Below are 21621 nucleotides of genomic sequence, written 5' to 3' on the forward strand. Positions count from 1 at the left end.
TGTCTTCGCTTTGGGAGATGACCACTAAATGTTTGAAAAATGATAATGGTTCGATTGTCCTCGAACGTGGGTCGTAGATGGTTTGCTTGTCCCTGAACGTGGGCCATAGATGGTTCGCTTATCCCCGAACGTGGGCTATAAATGGTTCGCTTATCCCCGAACGTGGGATGTAGATGGTTCGCTTGTCCCCGAACGTGGGCTGTAGATGGTTCGCTTATCCCCGAACGTGGGCCGTAGATGGTTCGCTTATCCCTGAACGTGGGCTGTAAATGGTTTACTTATCCCCGAACGTGGGTTGTAAATGGTTCACTTATCCCCAAACGTGGGTTGTATCTGAGACCTGCTAAATGGGATTTTCCAAAGGACTCGCATATACTGTGATTGACTTGACGAACTGACTTGACCAAGCTTGACTTGACTTTCCATGACATATGTATGACTTGAGTATGTGTATGATTTGATTGTGTGTACAGATACAAGCAAATGAAAATGCAAAAGCAAAAATAAATTTTGTCATTTTTGTCATGAGTGGAGGGTACCGACTTTCTCCCGAAAAAGAAAGACTTGAAAAAAGAAGTGAGAGTTTTCGAACTTCCTTCGATGAGAAAAAATTTGAGAAAGTTTTTGAACTTCCCTAAAAGAAAAAATATGAAAATGGGAAGAAATTTTGAAATTCCTCGTTGAGGAAATAGAGAAAAGTAAGGTAAATCGCATGAATATTCTATTTGTCGAATTGAATTGCTTTTCTTGAAGATAATGTATGCATGATGAATGTTCTTAGGCCAGGAGGCTAAGGACAATTACATCATGTGACACGATCAATGAATGCACTTAAGCCGTGAAGCTAAGCGCGGTAGTTTGTTGACAATGCATGTTGCTTAGGTCAGGAAACTAAGCATCATATGTATTATGTGAAAAATAAATAAACCATCTTGAAAGTTTCTTAAGTCTAGAAGCCAAGCACGTATACAATGGTGATTGCTGAGTATTGCTTAGTTCAGGGAGATAAACACGATATGCAATGCATGAAACAATGAATATTGCTTAGCTCTAGAAGCTAAGTAAATATACAATGTTTCTTTGGATGTTGTCTTGAAAGATGATGAAACATGCACAGTAAGGGAACAAGATTTCATGATAAAGGGTTTCTAAGGGAAGGATGTATGGATATGTATGTGTGGAAGAAGTGTGTGAATATGATACTAAGGCTGGCTACAAAGGCTATGGTGATGGAAAGAAATGTGAGAAGAGTCGAGATGGTGACTCTTTACGCTGGGTAGACTAGATGATGTGGGTTCAAACCCCCAAGTCTAGCTCTATATGGGTAGGGATAAGCATTGGAAATGTTTTGACTTGATCATGTATAAATATTAATGTGAATATGGTCGCACCTCAATGTGAGGTTGCCTACGTATCCGTTAGGAATCAGGTCGAACGTAGCTCTAGCCGAACTTCGCACAAGTATATACACCTCAAAAAGGTCTTCTGAGGGTTGTAACGTAGTTAAGATATTGGTTTAATGAAGAAAAGGGTAAAAGACTCAAGATCCGAGAGAAGCCCCCAAGATGTATAATTGTGAATTTGAAAATTTTGAATTTTGCAAGTTTATTTTCAACGTTATTATTTTTTTTTTCTTTTCTTTTTTCATTTTTTTCTTTTTCATTCTTTTGAATCAATGTGGGCAATCTTGGATCATGTGGTCCATCACTCACTTAGCATTCATGATTCTCAGGCACGGTAACAAGCACTCTATGAGAGACGCAATTCAAGACATGTTCATATCAAAGACATTGGAACACTTGCCCTTAGACATTAAAACACCTACGTTATGTGTCATATGAGATGTTGCACCCGATTCCATGTACCATCTGTTGTCATTATTTTTTAAACTCATGGTTGAGAACGCCGATCCAAGCTCAATTGGAGTGTACAACTGACCATATTGGGCTAGTCCAATGAAGTAAGCTTATTGAGGCGGGCCACGGGGGGCGGACTGGCCACTTGGTGTAGGTTGCCGCATGGGTTGCCCAATTGGGCCTAGTGTAGTGGGATATGGGCAGGGAGTAGAGGCCTAGTTCCCAGGCCACTGTTGGGCCGGCCATGGTGTGCCTTGATAAGCTGGCTGAAAGTTTTGGGGAGCCCACTAAGATTGTTGTCGTGATTAATTCTGTTGCGAGGAATTAGAGGATTTACTATTGTTGCTATTCCCACGACCCCTACCTCGACCCTTTCCTACGCCGCTTTTACCACCACCGGTGCGACCCCCACGCCCACCGCCACCTCTGCCACTTTAGCCACGGTCGGACTAAGATGAAGGCTGCGATTAGGAAAGGTCCGAATCTTGTTGTGCGACAAAAGATGACTGTTGTGATTTACCTTGGTCATTGGCTCGGCGTGATTCTTCGAGAAGAAGACGAGACCTGGCAGTGTTGAAGGAGGTTAATGGGTCGGTTTTCTGAATCATAGTCGCCACCGTATTAAAATCGATGTTTGTGAGACCATACACAAGACGAATCACCATCTTTTTCTCCAAGACTAGTTGATCAATGTTTGCTAATTAATCAAATAAGCTCTTAAGTTGTTGACAATATGCGGTGATATTAGAGAAATTTCTAAGGTGAAGCATATTGAATTGATTTTCAAGTACACTGGCCTAGTGTTCTTGTTCTCTTGAAATATTTGTTTGATACGATCCCAAGTTGCTTGAGCGGTCGACCTTAGAGCCAAAATGGTTTCAAGATGGTCGGTTGAGATTGTGCTTTATATCCACTACTTTACGATTGCATCAAGGCGCTACCACAAAGCGTCCGAAACTTCTGTCGGACGAGTAACGATAGGATCAATGTGATCTAACACATTGTAAGCACAAGCGTGACTCTTAAAGAGTTCCACCTAATTGGTGTATTGTACTCTCTCATAATCAAGAACAAGGGGAATCGCGTTTTTGATGTTGTTGACGGTCAAGGCTGGGTGAAAATCTGACGACAGTGGGGGTGGTGGTGGAGGTGAGGGATTCTCGTCGTCTTTGGCCGTGCTAGAACGTCAAAGGAATGCACTAGAGGTGCGGAAAGGTAGTGCATCCGGGTAGATGCAAAAAGAAAGGGAAAAAAATAAAAATTGTGGAAGCTGGATCTAAAACCCAGGCTGTGATACCATGTTGGATTTTTGGAAAACTCCTCAATTTGGAGTGTGTACCATTGATCAATATATATAGAGTTTTACAATACTTGTAATAGGCCCGACTTTAAGCCGGGTTTTTCTCACACACGTAACCGGGCCCCAAAAAATCAAGGGCCCATAATTTTTTAAAAAAATACTGACTTATATATATAAAAAAATATACTTTACCTATTCATCTTCTTCCTCGTAAAAACCTCCATTTTGAAACCAAAACCCAAAAAATCTTCCTATCCAAAATTCAATCTTTGACTTTTGCCTTTTGATTTCCAAAACAAAATTAAATTCACTGAATAATTATCACTCCTAAACGGCTAATTTGACTAATTATCTCCAATTTTTTTCTCTATTTTTAGGCAAAATTGAAGAGCAATTTATACTCTTATCAGAATCAATGACGATTCAATTGATATTAATGGCCAAATTTTTATTTATTTATACCAATTTCAAGATCAAGCAATACCCACAAAATATTACAATCTTCAGTTTTCTTTCAATTTTTACTCAATTCAAAAGGTGGAAAAAACGTTAATGGAAACACTTAAAATTCTGGCGAACTGTTCTTGTTCGGTGGATCTGGAGTAGTGGAGTACAGAGGTTGATTACTTGATTATAGAGCAGTATCTATATATATATTATTGTTATTTTAATTTATACATAATTTTTTAATTCTGAAATATAAATTGTTGTTTTTTAATTATGGCTCCTAAAATTAGGAAATATGATCCTGGTTGTGAAAAATGTAAAAGAAAAAAAAAAAATTGAAGAATTGACTCAATCTGGAAATATGATTCTGGTTGTGAAAAAACAAAAAAAGTCATTTTATAATAATAATAATATTAATAACCTTTTATAAGTAGTCCTTTAAAAATTTAAGGGCCCCATTTTTATAATTAGAACACGGCCACCGAATTGCCGGAGACGGCCCTGACTCGTAACCTAGTACGATAAGGATACATAATATATACAAATATTATCTTTATCTGTGACAAATATTTTCATGACTATAATATCTATCATGTTGAAGAATAGACCTCCCAAGTATCACCACATGGTAAGTGTCCCACATTGGTTGAAGAATAGAGAGTTAAACACTTTATAAGGCTAAGGGGCTGCCATAAAGCGTCCGAAACTTCTGTTGGACGAGTAACGGTAGGATCAATGTGATCTAACACATTGTAAGCACAAGCGTGATTCTAAAAGTGTTCCACCTAATTGGTGTATTGGACTCTCTTATAATCAAGAACAAGGGGAATCGCATTTTTAATGTTGACGGTCAAGGCTGGGTGAAAATCTGACGACAGTGGGGGCGGTGGTGGAGGTGAGGGATTCTCGTCGTCTTTGGCCATGCTAGAACGTCAAAGGAATGCACTAGAGGTGCGGAAAGGTAGTGTATCTGGGTAGATGCAAAAAGAAAGGAAAAAAATAAAAATTTTGGAAGCTGGATCTAAAACCTAGGATGTGATACCATGTTGGATTTTGGGAAAACTCTTCAATCTGGAGTATGTACCATTGATCAATATACATAGAGTTTTACAATACTCGTAACCTAATACAATAAGGATACATAATATATACAAATGTTATTTTAATCTTTGACAAATATTATCATGACTATAATATTTATCATGTGGAAGAATAGACCTCCAAGTATCACCATATGGTAAGTGTCCCACATTGATTGAAGAATAGAGAGTTAAACACTTTACAAGGTTAAGGGGCTACTCCTCCTAGTGGCATATGGTTTTGAGATGGAACTTTCTTTGAACTTGTTAAGTGGACTCTCTCTCTTGGTTTGCAGTTATGGCCTAAGCCCCGTATTTAACATGGTATCAAAGCCAAGTTCACGATATGAGACCTTAAATGGCTAAAGTTCACTAAGTCATGAGTTGCTCCATGTGAGGAGGAGTGAAGAAACACTTTAGCCCAAAAAATCACATGAGACAAAGATCAAGGGTCCTTACATGTGAGGGAAAGTGTTGGAAAATAGATATCCTAAGTATCACCACATGATAAGTATCCCACATTGGTTGAACAAGAGAGAGTTGAGTACTTTATAATGCTAAAGGGCTACTCCGTCTATTGCCATATGATTTGGGTGGAACCTCCTTTGGACTTGTGAAGTGGACTCTCTCTCATGGTTTGCGGGTACGGCCTAAGCCCATTTTTAACATGGTATTCGTAAAATTATTCGTAAATTACAAATAACGTAAAATTAATTGTAAATTAACAAATAACGTAAAATTATTCGTTATTTTAAATGTTTCCCACAACTTGGTTGGTTGGTCCATGACTAATCAACACTTGGCATACTTTTCGTATCCTCCTCTATTGTGTTATTTAAGTTTCGGGGGTGATGGTTGTGCTGTACTACGTAGCAATTATAACTCAAGAAAAAGTCAAGATAATGAGTAGGATGTCATACGCTTGTTTGATCATCAAGGTTCTCTGTTTCATACTAATCCTGCGAAATGTTCCGATTGCAAACGATTGAAGACTTAAAGAGTAATAAGAGTACACTCTAATTTGCTAAGTAGCGGAAGTAGTGGATATTAGGAAGTAGTAATTAATAAAGTGTTTTTATTTTGCTAAGTAAGGGTATTAAAAGAAAATTACTGATATAGTGCGGAGTTTAAGGGTTTTTTTTTCTTTTTCTTTTTTTAATTAATTGTATTAAGGCTTAATTAAAATTGTGGTGTAGTGTTAATGAAGATTCTCTATCATGTAGAAAAGTAAATTCTTGTAAAATTTTGGAATTTTGTCCTTAATGCAATATTAATTTCTATTTTGCCTTTAAATAAGAATTGATTTTTTTTTGTGACAAAAAGGAACATCGTTTATATGAGCTTTGGTTCATCTAGATTTCAAATTTGATCGATGATTATAATAGTAGTGATAGCTAAGGTCAGTTTGATTCAAAACCAACCTAGATGTTCTACGTTCATATGTTCTACAAGTTTTGAAAAATACTATTGATTAAGTTTAATTTTTGAACATATGTATCGAGAAAAATCTAACCTTGATCAGCCATGACAGGAAGGAAAACTAGAGTACTAAAATAAAAATAGAATTAGAAATCAAGCGAAAATAAAACTAGAGTACTGAAAATACAAAAAAATTAGCTTCGAATTATGTCTTGGAAAGAGTATGAGGGGAGAAGAATTGATAAGCAATCTCATCATCAGTTCGCATTCTACCTATCTCAACAAGACCATGAGCAATTCTATTAGCGTGGCGTTTGACGTGAAGCATAACACTCTAGTCCTTTTGCAAAAGTTTAACAACATCATTAATAATGTTGGACAGGGCATGATCGATGTAGTATATGACGGGTTCTAGAGCTTGAGCATAAGGAAGCGGATTCCTCTAGCCCAGCAAGTAGTAATATCTTCCTTTATAACAATAAGTTCTGCATTATTTAATTACCTTCAAGATTGCAACATCAGCATCAGGAATGGCCTCAAACATATCACCTTCAACGTGAGCAATTCCATCATACTGGGAAGCAATGGCAATAACATGAGGCAGATCAAAGTTGATGCCTTTGATATTAGGAAAGGCCTTCACAACCTCATTTACAACTGCACCAGTTCCCCCTCCTACATCTACAACTGATTTAACATCTGCAAATACATCTTTATATAATGACGTGATAGCCTTGAACCCAATCTTTGCTTTACATTCCAACCTATCATGGAACACCCTATTAACTTCTTGATCTCTAAGTAAAAATTCCCATATATGATGTCCATGAGCCATCTCAAACTCTATTCCACCCTCTTTGATGGCAGAGCTGAGATGGTGCATCGCGGCTAATAATTGAGGATGATTCTGCATAAGAATCATAGGAGCATAGCTTATCTCATCATCATCATGTCGTAACAGTAACCTAGAGGCTGGTGTTAACCAATAAAGGGTGTCATCTTCACTAAATTCGGTGGGGTTAACATTAATTGTGGTGAAGATGTCTCTACAAACCAAAATCAGCATGACACGTTTCAGGCACCTGAAGTTGGGAGGGTGAGATATAAAATGGGCACAAATTTCAGATACAATGGTTGGTTTCGTGCAATGATGTTAGCAATGTTGGTTTTACCCCCATTCATACTAGCAGCCTTTGCCAAGAAACTTCTTGTCATTCCACCACCATCAACAGAGCCGGATCAACACGGACCAACACCATAAACAGAACCTGATCGACAACTCAAGCAAGGACCAACAATTGTTTAGTTACATCTTCTTCGGCTATCTTCATACGTTCGGTTCGACTTATTTCTAAATTGATTCTCACTTCATTTTTTTTCTAAATTGCTATATAGTTTTTTATAAGCCGAGAATTTGCCCCTCGTCGCCGCCCGCAAAGCTTCCCTCCCCCAAAAAACTTCTCCCCATCCCCGAAAACCCCTAAAAATCCACCCTCTCCCCCTAATTTTTTAGGGGTTTTCGGGGCTGGGGAAGCTTTGCGGACGGCGGGAAAGGGCAAGGGAGGTGCGGCGAGTGGTGATTTGGCTGGGTGGTGATAATGGTGGGTTTTTTATTCAATTTGGGCATAAATAAATTAAGTTTGGGGAATTGAATTTATTTTTTTTGCACAATTGGTTTTCGGCAGGTATCTTGTGATTATCTTGCAATTCTATCTTTCAAGCCTAATTTTCTAATTTACTGCTATGGATTTTAGCTGCCATCACCACCGTCGCTGTGTCGCTGTTAGGGGTGTAAATGAGTTGATACGTTCGTGAACTACTCGCGAACAAGCTCGGTCAAAACTCGTTTGTTAAGCTAACAAACAAGCTTGAACAAAAATCTTAAGCTCATCAAATAAATGAACAAAGCTCGAACAACATCATGTTCGACTCGGTAGCGTTCATGAACAACTCGTTTAAGTCCATTTATAAGTTTTTTCACGGCCAATTAAAACTTGAAAAAATTATAAATATTTTATTCATACATATTTGTAAAAAGTACTAATTATTTCATCATGTGTTAAAATTTGAACAAATCATATTTTTAACGATAAATTTCGGCTCGTTTATTTAATCAAGCCCGATTTAGACCCGTTCAAGCTCGAACTTAGACATAAAATTCAAACGAGTATGTTCGTGAACAAAGCTCCAGCAAGCCAAATTTCTAACGAGCCTAGCTCGAACAAGATTTTTAAAAGCTCGTTCAAGCTCGAGATAGTTCGAACACAAATATTTTTTATCAAGCTTAGCTCGAACAGACTAAAACTCTGCTCGGCCCGGATCGTTTGCAACCCTACTCGATGCCTCATCGTCACGAGCTTTTCCACCACTAGGTTAATACAATATAATGTGTTTTTTTTTTTTTATAATTCCAAATCTAACAAAATTATGGTGTGATGTTTTTAGTTTTATTTTAGTTTGATCTAATTTAATTTGGAGTATTATCAATCATGATTTCGAGCCTGTTCTGATTTACTGAGCTAAACTGAAATGAACTGAATATTTTATGAGAGAAAGAAATTAAGAACTGAAGTGAAGTGAACTTATTGGAGGTGAACAGAATTGAAAATAAGCCGAAGAGAACAAACCCTTCATTGTTACTCTTTTGAGTTTTATTTTTATTAAAAAAACATTGTATGGATTTTGATTTTCCAAGATATTTTGCCTTCTATGACATACCGTTATTGGAATGTTTTGTGTTTAGAGAGCCACAAGGACGAGGGTGAGAATCGATTCCAAGAACTCATGGAATCAGGAGGGAAACTCTAACCACTTGAGCTATCCCTCACTCTCACCATTTTTGGAATTTTGATTTTGTTGTTTTTCGTCACCGTACTCGCACTTGTTACTGTATCCGTTTCTGTGCAACCGAAGTAGTAACTTTTAATTTGTGGGTTGAGGTTGAAATGATTGGTTTGTTGAGCCGTAACCTGTAAGAAATTCAAGCCCTTTTTTTGGTTGCCTTCTATACTTCGTACAAGACCTAACAGTTAACAAGCGCTACCTGAGTGGAATGAATTACCCTTAGTAAGGAAAGGCTACCTAATTTGAAATACCCTTATGGTAATAGTTACGAGTAGTAAGCATTACTCAAGTTGAACTGCCCTTAGTAACTACGGGTTAGTTAGTTCCGTAGTTACGGGTTAGTTAGTCCCGTAATTACTAAGGGGCTAAGGGCTACATGTATTGTGTTTTTTGAAATTGTAGTGTAAACACTTGCAATTCTCTTTTCTGAGGATATGATAGACCAAAAAAGTATTTGTTATCGAGTATGAGTGGAAACCATGTGGGCTTTTACCCCACTGTTTCTTTTTTTTTCTGTTACAGTATATTGACCAAAAAAAATTATAATCCATGTAGACTATTATTGAGTAAAACACATTAAAATATTTTATGAATTTAAGTATGATTCTATTTTGTTTAGTATACATAAATCTTGTCTGATTTTACTCTATTCAAAAGGACCAAAACAAAAGGTCGCGCTGTTTAGCTTTCCTAGCCAACCACGAGGGACCTTAGTAACCCTGCAAGTAGAAAAACCTAAAAGAGTACGCCTAATGTCACTCATCAACCACAAGCAGGAAATATCCTTCGAACAATCACGGCGAAGGAAAGACACCAAGGTAGCACAGTCTGTATATATAAGATGGCGACAAAATCCCCTATGGATAGCTGCTTGAAGGCCCTATAAGCAAGCCTGAAGTTCTTCTTGGAGAGCAGACATTGTCCTACGAGCTCTTACACCGCCACCTAATACCTCAGCTGAATCAATTCTACAGAAAATCCAGCCCGCACCCGCAGAATTGTCATGAACATTCCAAGCACTGTCTAAAACAAGACATACATCCAAAGAATCGTCCGGAACACCACGAAGACAACTGAAGAGGTAAACACGGTGCGTAAAGCCTGAACCTGTTGCCTAGAGGAACACTGAAGAGAAAACAACCCAGCTTGATTTCCACGAGAGATCCACTCATCTACAAGATTGAAAATCGTAGTAGGAGAATACAAGGCCTGTCTAAAAATAATGTGATTACGAGTCAGCCAAATAGCCCATAAAAGACACAGGAAAGAACTTAAAGCCTTCCAATTCTTAAGAAATCTAAACTCAGAAACCACATAAGTAAACCACAACTCAAAAGGCCTTCCATAAAAGGAAGCACTTCCCAAAGCCGAAAACCTGCAGGCAAGAAGATTGCGGACAAAGGCACAATCTCGAAAAAGGTAAGAAGTTATCTCAAAATCCACTCGACAGAAGATACATACAGGATTAACCGGAATACCACGCGTGCAAAGAGTGGCTGAAAGAGGTAGAGCGTTATGGAGAATTTTCTAGCAAAAGATCTTTAACTTCGGAAGAACAGGCAAACCCCAAAACTAATTCCACCAGGACTCCGAAGTAGGATGGCTAACAATAACCTCCATCGAATGTTTGATCAGCAGAGTGTAAGCTGACTTAGTAGAAAACTGTCCATCACGCGAGAACTTCCAGTAAACCAAATCGTCCATTGGTTGCAGAGGGCGTTCCACCGACAGAATACGAAATGTTGTAGGATCATCAAAGTACTTATGAACCAACGAAGGTTCCCACGCGTAAGAACGCGGATTAAGGATAGAAGAAACATGAGTCGGGATTTCCGACCCACCAACACCTACTTTAAATTGAACATGGCCCCCGTGAGCCTAATCATCTTCGAGAATACGAACCTGCGAACCCAAACCAACCTTCCAAGCAACGCCCTTGGCAATAGTCTTCATCCCAACAGCCAGGCCACGGCTACCCCACGACTTATAAGCGATTCGACCGGGAGACAGAGAAAGCAGATAAGGATACTTGGCAGAAAAGACCTTGGAAGCCAGGAGTTGAGGATGCTGACGAAAACGCCAACATTGCCGGGCTAACAGGAAAGAATTAAAACATTCCATGGAACGAAGTCCCAGACCTCCCATACCCTTAAGAAGATGTAACAAAGAGGCCGACCGTAAGGCCACTCCTCAAGAAATTGCGGATATACGCCACCAAAAGCAAGCTAACAAGCTATCGATGACTCGACAAATCGAGGAAGGGACCTTGAAAACAGATAAGATGTGATTAAAAGAGGCAACCAAAACTGAATTAATAATGACTAGCTTAGCTGCCGCGGACAAATGAAGGGAACCGAAATCATCCAAACGACGAGAAACCTTATCAACCAAATACTGAAACTCCGAGACTTTTCGACACCTCAAATCCACTGGCAAACCAAGATAGGGACCAAAGGACTCTCTACATTGAAGTTTCAAACAGCTTGCCAAGTAATCACGATAGTCGGGAGGAGTATTTGGACTGAACTTAACAAACGACTTCTGCTGGCTAATCATCTGGCCCGACATTTCACAAAAATCATTTAAGAGGCCAAAAACACGGTTACAAGCATCCGGAGAGACTTGCTGGAAAAATAACAGCGAATCATTGGCAAAGAACAAGTGAGAGATAGAAGCGGCTCCTCTCGATATCCGAATACCATGAAAGAGAGACTGATCCTCTGCTACGCGAAGCATAGCTAAAAGAACTTCCATACAAAGGACGAACAAGTAAGAGGAGAGGGGATCCCCCTGACAGAGACCACATTGGGGCTGAAAGGATGACGAAGGATCCCCATTGACCAAGACTTGATAAGAGACTGTCAAAACACATTGCTGAATAATATGAATCCAGTAGGCAGGGAAACCAAAGGCCTGTAAGACATTGAGTAAAAAATACCATCGAACTCGATCATAAGCCTTGTTCATATCTAACTTTAATGCTGTATAGAAGCACTTCCGAGCTTTAAAAGCATTCATGAAATAAAGTACTTCATGGGCCATCAATGCGTTGTGAGATAATAATCTCCCTGGAACAAAGGCATTTTGGAAGTCAGAGATCAAAGAGGGTAAAACCAAACTGAGACTGCTGGTGAGACATTTTGCAATGCATTTATAAAAAACATTGCACAATTCAATAATTGATAGCACAATATATATTTATGAATAATAATCTAAGATTTAAAAATTTTATTTTTGCAGGATATTAGACCACCTTATGTCGAGTTTTGAACAATACTAGTATGATTTTTGGTAAAATGTTGTACTTAAGAAAACAGTGAAGATTAGGACGAAGACGTACCACAACAACAGTAAAAAGAGAAGAAAATTCTGAGTTTTTCAGCCAATCAAAAGAAAAGAAAATTTTTAAAAAGAAAGTCTCTATTACAAAACAATATGGAGTACATCACATTTCATTAATTTACTCAAACAATTTATTTCAATGTGAAGCTAGGCAGAAATTTTTGTGAAGTTTATTAGAAACCTGTCGTAGAAAATTAGAAATCACTAATCAATACATAAGAAATATGTTTCTAAAAAAAATAATGTAGTAAATTAAGCCTTTTATATTACGAAAATATATATGGTTTGCCCATTATTCTCTAACACTAAAGAGTTGGTAGTTACTTATTCTACAAAAGCTTCAATGATAGATGGTATTCCAGGGTTACTGAGTAGTCTGTAACGAGGAAATCCTGCAGTTTGTAGCAAAGATTTGTATTCAGGCTCTGTCCTTTCCTTACCCCCGCCAGTATGCGCGATCATTATTAAGTCTGATGCAAGTAATATGCCTTCCATTGACTCTTCCCCCTCTAGGTGAAGTATTAATTCAAATAATATCAGCTTTCCCGTCTTTTCTGGTACTGCTTTTCGACAGTTCTTCAGGATCTTTACACAATCTTCATCGTTCCAATCATGCAGAATTGACTGCAACACCAGAATGACGGAATAGAGATTGTTAAACATACTTGATAATGAAGCCATTCATAAATACATCCAATTACATGTTTTGAGATTATATGAATTTATACAGATGAGCACACCCGAATCAGTAGATGCTCGCCTGTCAGGTACACTGAACATCTGCTGATTCTACTACCAAACAAATGAAAAAAGGCAGCAATTTGGGTGATTCACAAGCGCCATTTCAACAGCAATTAATAGAATGAACAACATACTTTTGAGATTTATTTAATTTAGTTTGTAGAAGTCTGTAATTTTGTATTGATGTCATAAAGTGAAACTGATGTAGAACAACTACTACTTTGGATCAAAATGACAAATATATTGCATTGGAAGCAGGACCGTGAGCCTTCTCGAATACTATTCAATCCTCAAATTATAGAAAAAATAAATATTGATACACAAATATGGAGTAGTTTTAGTTAATTACCTACAAGATTGCAACATCAGCATCAGGAATGGCCTCAAACATATCACCTTCAACATGAGCAACTCCATCATACTTGGGAGCAATGGCAATAACATGAGGCAGATCAAAGTTGATGCCTTTGATATTAGGAAAGGCCTTCACAACCTCATTTATAGCTGCACCAGTTCCCCCTCCTACATCTACAACCGATTTAACATCTGCAAACGCATCTTTATACAGTGACGTGATAGCCCTGAACCCAATCTTTGCTGTACATGCCAACCCATCATGGAACACCCTATTAACTTCTTGATCTCTAGATAAAAATTCCCAAATATGATGTCCATGAGCCATCTCATAAGCTATTCCACCCTCTTTGATGGCAGAGCTGAGATGGTGCATTGCGGCTAATAATTGAGGATGATTTTGCATAAGAATCATAGGAGCATAGCTTATATCATCATCATCATGTCGTAACAGTAGCCTAGAGGCTGGTGTTAACCAATAAAGGGTGTCATCTTCACTGAATTCGGTGGGGTTAACATTAACTGTGGTGAAGATGTCTCTACAAACCAAAATCTGCATGACACGTTTCAGGCACCTGAAGTTGGGAGGGTGGGATTTGAAATGGGCACAAATTTCAGACACACTGATTGGATGGCCATGGGCATGGATGATGTCAGCAATGCCAAGCTCCACAATACATTTAAGTGCCATGGAATCCACAAATGCTAAAGTAATTCTGACTAATGTCTCCAGAGGTCCTTCACCTACAACAGGATTATGCTCCTGGGACATAATATCCTACCGTCTGAAAGGAATTATAAATACCTTATTTCGTTTTCACAAAACTCAATATCCATCAACTAAATTCGTACTTTCATAAAACTCAAAATTCACAGGAAAATTCGTTTTCAAGTTCGAAGCAAACAAGTTACTTCCTCTTTAACAAAATTTACGATTTTACGTAGTATTTAAGATAAGCACAGAAGTTACTAGTTAGCTTAAATGTGCCAATATATAACATTTTACAAGACGTAACCTATTAATTAGTGAAGACTTTCAAACTTGCAATTAATTCTAATATCTATACTAATTTTGCGTAGACCGTCCAGTACCTACACCTGACAGGCTGACATAATCAGGTTTTTGATTTCTTTCCAAGATAATGCAAACTGAAGAATCTCGTTTTGAGTTCATTTATTCTTCTATCTAGAATTGAGAGTTTCAGTGATCTCTAAAAACACTTAAAACATATTCACAGGTTTCATGGGTGACACACCACAGAACTTAGCAAGCAATCTGATGTTAAAATATGTTTTCTACTTAGTAAACAAACCAGAGTGGTAAGGAACTAACCAGGGTAGTAAATACTTTGTATATTGTTACAATAAACCTGCTTCACTTCCCCTTCTGCTGTAAACATGGGTGTAGGCATGCAGCTCCTGTAAATATCTCCAACAATGCTATAATGCTATCACTAGTGATTGAACTCGCTAGAAATATGAGAATTAATTCATCTCCAAGTACAACACACAGAAGAGCCCGTTAGCCTTTTGCTCCCAAATCTCCATACATCTGTCAACACAAAACTACTTCAACAATGTTTGCCACACCGCAAAAATAACTGAATACAAAGTTAGCAGGAATCTTTCATATCAATTCTCGAGGGCTAATCCTCAAAAACCTATATGTCATGACTTCATTCATCAAAGATTCTACTTATGATTAACTTTTAGCAAAATTAATGTTCACATAATCAGCTAATCAATAGGAGGGTATGGGTCACTGAAGAGTTGCCAACTGGAAATTAAACAAGAAGAATTTGGTTATAAAGCACTGAAATTCTCGGTACAACCTTGGACCATGTTAGCATGCAAAAGTAGAGCAAAATGACAAAATGAAGTCTTGAATTGGAAGACAGTGCTCATTATATTTAATCCCACTTGACTTGATGTAGACCAGCCAAGGAAACTCACACTTCAAAGGCTAGGAAGATGGACTACAAGAAAAAAGGAAAAGCAAGCCGAGGCAAGCTAAAAATATACTTTTTCTTTTTTTGAATGTCTGTAATGAAAGGGTCTGCATTTCAACTTAAATGACACAGAATTAAAGCTTGTGTCCCCTATATGAGTCAAAACTATCTGCTTATGTAAAATTTCAAATAAATTATGTAACTGGTTAACATATCTTTACCTTAAATCAGTATCCGGCACAATATCAGCCAATAAGAGAAGATCTCCTTATAATCCAATATTAATGTTGCTGTAGAAATTTCAAATTAAGTGCCATCATACTAAACAACAAGAAGGTAACAATATTGGCAAGTGCTACCAGTAATCCTCGCATGTGCATTTTCCATCCTTGAAGCAATGAAATCTTCGGGTATCTCTGACAGTTATCTCCCTTTCCGGTGACTGCAGAAATAAGCTTAATAGCATTATGACAATCACCGCATATTCTTAGGTTCTTTCCTACAAGGATAGGATCTCCGTCTTTAGTTGACAGAAGCCCAAATGCAACTGCTAGTTTTTCGCTGTGATGAACCAACATCCTCTCCTTTTCTGCATCTCCTGCTCCATCGTCCTTCACCAATGCCCATCGTAGATCTGGCACATAACCAGCATGCTTTATCTTTAATAGTATCTCCTCTAAGTAATCATATATTTCTCTTATCATAGGGTGTGAAGCATCTTCAGCAACAAAAGTGTGAATCTTTTTGTCTATTTCAATCCAACTACAACCTGGTTTCTTTCTAAGATTTTTGTCTCGCATAAGCTTCCTGACCTTTGCATAATCCTCCCATCTTTCAGCATCAGCATACATGTTTGCTAGCATGACATATGGAGTAGAATTTGAAGGATCCATCAGAAGGTATTGATTCGCTGCCTTAATAGCTAAGTTGATGTTGCCATATTTTCTGGAGGCCCCAAGCAAAGCTGCCCAGCCAATAGAACCTGGGTTATACGGCATTGACTCAATCAGCTGCTCAGCTTCACATAGTTTCCCAGCCCGACCCAGCATGTCAATCATGCAAGAGTAATGCTCTGCTTCAGGAACAATCCCATATTTCTCCTTCATCATGTCAAAATATTTCTGGCCTTGCTCCACTTTCCCTGTGTGTGCACATGCTGAAAGAACAGATATGAAGGTTATATTCGTGGGTGTATAATCAGTTTCAAGCATCCAATTGAAAAGCTGTAATGCATCGCTCCCAAACCCATGATGAGCATAACCATCAATTATGGTGTTTATAGAGACAACATTATGCTCTGGCATCCTATCAGACAACCGCCTTGCATCATGTAGATTTCCACATTTCGCATACATTGCTACCAAAGCATTGTTTACAGCTATTCGATTTGATGGTATGTCAGACTTCAAAGCTAATGAGTGAATCTGTTTTCCATGAGATGGGGAACGCGAGCTTGAGCATGCACTAATGACACAAACAAAGCTGCAATCATCTGGGTGATGACCAATTCGCAGCATGTCTCTAAAACACGCAACAGCCTCTTCAGATAATTCATCAAACTGAGAATATCCAGAGATCATAGTGTTCCACAGAACCAAATCAGGCTCTGGAATTTCCTAAAATATTCTCCTGCATTCTGACATACTCCCCCCACATTTTGAATACAAGTCAATCAGCCCACTCCCAACATGTGGGTTCGAACAAAAACCCATTTTGATCAGCTGAGCATGAAATTGAAGACCGCCAAACCGATCCTCTAAGCTCGTAAATGCAGTCAGTACACTAGCTAAAGTATACATATCAACATACATATCCCTCTTCACCATCTCCTGAAACATCTCAAGAGCTTTCTTTCCTTCTTTATGCTGTCCATACGCAACAATCATAGCATTCCACGAAACCTCGTCTTCCCTCCCACTCATCTCACAAAACACCCTCTTAGCCTCCTCCAAAAACCCATTTTTACTATAACAACTAACAAGAGAATTATTAACAGACGCATAAAAAAACATCATACCCTCCTTTAACAACCAAACAATGCAACCCTCTAATCAATAAAACATCATTACACGAAGCCGAAATCATGGAAGACAAACTAAACCCATCCATCTCAACACCCATCTCCCTAATCCTATCAAAAAGTCTAAAAGCAGACCATGTATCCCCTCGTTCAGCATAGGCAGCAATAAGGGTGCTAAAAGACACAATATCTGGTTCAGGAATTTCGTCGAACAGTTGGTGGGCAATCCTGGTTTGACCCTCTTTTAACATATGCAGCAATAATGGCATTGTAGGAGAAGACGTTTGGGTATGGTGTTGCGTCGAAAACGTTGCGTGCTGCAGAAATGCGTCGGCATTTTGAGTAAAGAATGATGAAGTGATTGGAAAGATAGATTGAAGGTGGGATTATAGATTTTATGTAAAGGGTATGAAGAGGTTTGCCTGTTAATAGATTTCTTTGAGCAATGCATGATTTCAGAAGTTGGCAAAAGTTGTAGAGATTATTCCATGAACTTTGGTTCATCTAGAATTTAACTTTGATTGATGTTGATGATGGTAATAGTTATAGTTAAGTTCAAGTTTTTTAAAACTGTTAGTTTAGATGAACTACTACAAGAGGGGGGGTGAATGGTAGTAGGTTCCAATCGCTGAACTTAAGCGGAAATAAACAATTAAAGCGTAAAGGAACTTAAAGCACACAGCAAGTTTTACGAGGAAACCATCCAGTGCCTAACTGGAAGTAAAACCTCGGCCCTATTGGGACTTATAAACAAATTCCACTATAATAGGCAACTCTCCTAGTACAACCTATTACACAGACCTTTGCTTCGCAAGTTCCTCTTAAGACACTTGCTGATTGACAGGAACCTATCCTATCAGACCTAAGACAAACTCAGGCACCTTTTTCGACCCAAGACACACTCAGGTTCCTTTCTCGACCTAAGACACACTCAGGTTCCTTTTTCCCACTTGCAACCCAAGACACACTCGGGGTGACTAACTACCACTCGAATTTTACGAGATTTCAAACTCATCACTTGTGTGAATTTAAGAGAATTCACAATCTCACCCCAAAATACAAAACACTCAAAAACCCTTTTTCCCATTACAAGATCTCATTGAATATCCCTAAATACATATCTATGAATAAAGAGATAAAACTAATATGTTGAACACTCGAGACCTGTCTGGAACTCACTGGACATACTGTAACCAAAACCTGATAGGAACTTTGACCAGGAGAACTGACTTAGCTTCGTGGTGAAGGATAAAACCATTAAGCACGACCACTACACTTCGTCAGCCTCAACTTTGAATGAATACTTATGAGCATATTTATAGTACACTCGAAATATTCATTTCATCTTGAAAAAGATAGATTTTCTGAAAAGATAAGTTTAAAAGATATTTTCTAAAAACAAGTTTTCCGAAAATATATCTTTTTGTTCAGAATAAAATCTGTCAATAATAATAAGATAACTTAGCATAAAATCAGCTTTTATTCCAATCTTATCTTTTAGTTTAAAAATACTTTTTAAACAAAATTTATCTTTTTCCAAAAGGGATTTATTAGAAGATAAATATCTTTATTCAGTAAAACCAAATCCCTAAAAGATATGCACGTATTAAGTAAATATATATATCATTAAAACCGACTTTTAACGACGTGCATACTTAAGTTCCTATTAGGTTCCTGAACTCTGACAGTCTCTGAGTTCCTGACAAGTCAGTCACTCTAATTTCATTAACTGTTTGGAGTTCACCTTGGTTCCATATAGACTTGTTCCAGACCGACTTTTATGTCCAACATACTTACATGAATCCTAGAGCAATATACTTCTATTTCTCTGTCTTCATGTTGCTTCTCTGAAACTCTTGTTCTGGAATCCTGTAGTCTTGATATATTCTGGATCTTAGGGTTTGCCCCAGCATTACACCAGAACCAGGTCGTTACACCCGTTTTGAAGTTCCTGTTGAGAAACTTCGGGAAGTTCCATTGCTGGAACTCTTCTTCTGTTCTTTACTTGTCCTCATGAATCTTCCAAAGTTCCTTTGTTCCAGTTCCTACTTCAGCCCTCTACGCTTACTGAACCTGCCAACATCACAACACTAGAAAATCCTTATTAAATGGAAGTTTGCTCAATTCTTAACATCATCATCAAAACCTCATAAGGGTCAACAAGTTGCCCCTTTTTAATGATGACAAACTGAGCAAACTTCTGAGGATAACAAAGTAACTCAGAAGGTTAGTTTTTTCATTTATAAAAACAATAAAGAAAACTAAACTAAATTAAAAGACTCCTACACATACATGACCTATATATGTATAGGATACTTACCTTATGAAGCTAACATATGCAAACACATGTTTACATAGTTACCTTCATGGTTCCTTAGCCATCATCATGCTTATCAACCATAACACTTATCGTTGTTCTTGTTCCTCTATTGCTTATCCTATATTGCTCAAGTTCCTTACATATATACCTGTCATTACTCAGGTTCCTTGTATCCTGTTCCAAGCATAACTTGCTCTTTCTATGCACAACTTAACATACACGTTAGATAGATAATCATCATTAGTTTATAATCATCAAAACCTAATTGCTCAACAATTTCCCCCTTTTTGATGATGACAAACTAATGATGCTTATCACATATTAAAGGATAATCGTTGTACATTTATTCCCCCTTAGTTTTTCAAGGAAATAACTTATGAACAAGTTAAGAACATACACAGGAACTTAACATAGTTAGGAACTTAGAAATACACATCATTATCAATATATATATACTTTCAACGATCATGATGTAAGAACTTTAGACTTAATTACTGCATACCATAAGCATCATACATATTCTTCCCCCTTTTGTCATTATCAAAAAGGGTATTGTTCCACATCTTTGTTTTTCGTAAATTATACACACTTAAAGTCATATGTCACACCTACCACCATATAATAAGTAAATATATAATGGTTAAACACTTGTTGTTCCTAAAAGCCTCAAGGTACTCACTTTTCAAACACGGATGCCATTTTCACACTAATTTCCAACTCACAATCCAAAGGCCCAACTTCAAAACCCTTAATTGAACTTGACAAATAAGAGGTTAAGAATCAAGTAAAGATCAGAGCTAAAAAGTTAGGAATGAACTGCATGAATAGACAAATGAAAGCGCAAATTCAAGGATATATAAAGAAGCATATGGAACAAAATAAGTAGAGGGAACATGAAATGGAATTTGTGCTCTTCGTTTAGACCTTTTGAGATGATAAGGTTCACCACATTTGTTCTTCATTTCATACTCTTGAACCTTCTGCTAAACACAACACATATTCATCTTACCAATTGATAACCAAATTCCCTTACTTCTACCACCAACTTCTTTGAGGAACATTCTGCATACTGGAACTTTATAGATTTCAGTTTCATCATAGCCAAGTTCCTTCAACGTTTGTCGTTGTTCCTTTACTAGCTCACCAAGTATACGAGTACTCCACATCAAAGTCAATATTCTTCATCTTTAGATATCCAGGAAATTAAATATTTGATCACCCTTTTCTTTTTCTTTTCTTTTCTTTATTTTTTTTTTTTAAAGGGTGTCATTATACAAATTTTGCATACTTTCCTGGAATAACACATTTTTAAATCAATGAAGATATTACTTACTCATACACTTGAGTTCCACAACCAGATCTGAACCATTTTGATTTCTTGGTTCCTGCCTTATTCCCCCTGAGTCCCTTACCATTCTTCTTCCTTTTCAAGTACTTACTTCTTTATTTATCTTCAACTTCCCCCTCAAAATATAGTCACCATTTTTCATGTTTCATCAAATCATAAAAAGATGATCAACAAACTTAGAGCACATGGGAATCAAGAATAAGAAGTAAAAGTGTGTGAACGGAAAGAGGAAATTGAATTGGGTGAATAAGAATCTTCGATTTTCTGAATATGGGACAATTAAAGTATATGCAACACGGACACACAACTTAGAGTTGTAGAATAATGTTGCGATCGAAGATATATGACGTGGATGCTTGAAAGTTGGCTAAAATATAGGTTAGTTCCCTCTGAAATTTAAACAAGTGAGGTGTAAACGGTCTGGGAACTTACCTGTCTTGTTCCATCAAAGTTTCTTTCATTGTTCCTTTGGCAACTTAGGAACTTCGTGTTTGACAGCACCCATAGTTCTATTATGAGACCTCTAATACTCTTAGGCAAGTAAGTATGTCTTTTACAACACAAGAATTAAGTGTGACACATAAACAATAAGCACATATTCT

At 37.6% G+C, this 21621-nt stretch overlaps 3 pseudogenes across 1 annotated transcript; all 3 read right to left on the bottom strand.

Annotated features, from left to right (window-relative positions):
- Positions 1–6306: 6306 nt before the first annotated feature.
- LOC145588935 (desmethylxanthohumol 6'-O-methyltransferase pseudogene) lies at positions 6307–7236 on the bottom strand (annotated as a pseudogene).
- A 5315-nt stretch (positions 7237–12551) lies between these two features.
- LOC145587919 (desmethylxanthohumol 6'-O-methyltransferase-like) lies at positions 12552–14154 on the bottom strand (annotated as a pseudogene). Its single transcript, XR_014101490.1, has 2 exons — positions 13378–14154; positions 12552–12911 (listed from the first exon to the last, which is right to left on the bottom strand). The product of XR_014101490.1 is annotated as a desmethylxanthohumol 6'-O-methyltransferase-like (transcript).
- A 1447-nt stretch (positions 14155–15601) lies between these two features.
- On the bottom strand, positions 15602–17876 carry LOC145587920 (pentatricopeptide repeat-containing protein At3g49710 pseudogene; annotated as a pseudogene).
- Positions 17877–21621: the final 3745 nt, after the last annotated feature.

The sequence above is a fragment of the Chenopodium album genome, chromosome 17, assembly GCF_948465745.1.
Source record: "Chenopodium album chromosome 17, dcCheAlbu1.1, whole genome shotgun sequence".
Lineage (NCBI taxonomy): Eukaryota > Viridiplantae > Streptophyta > Magnoliopsida > Caryophyllales > Amaranthaceae > Chenopodium > Chenopodium album.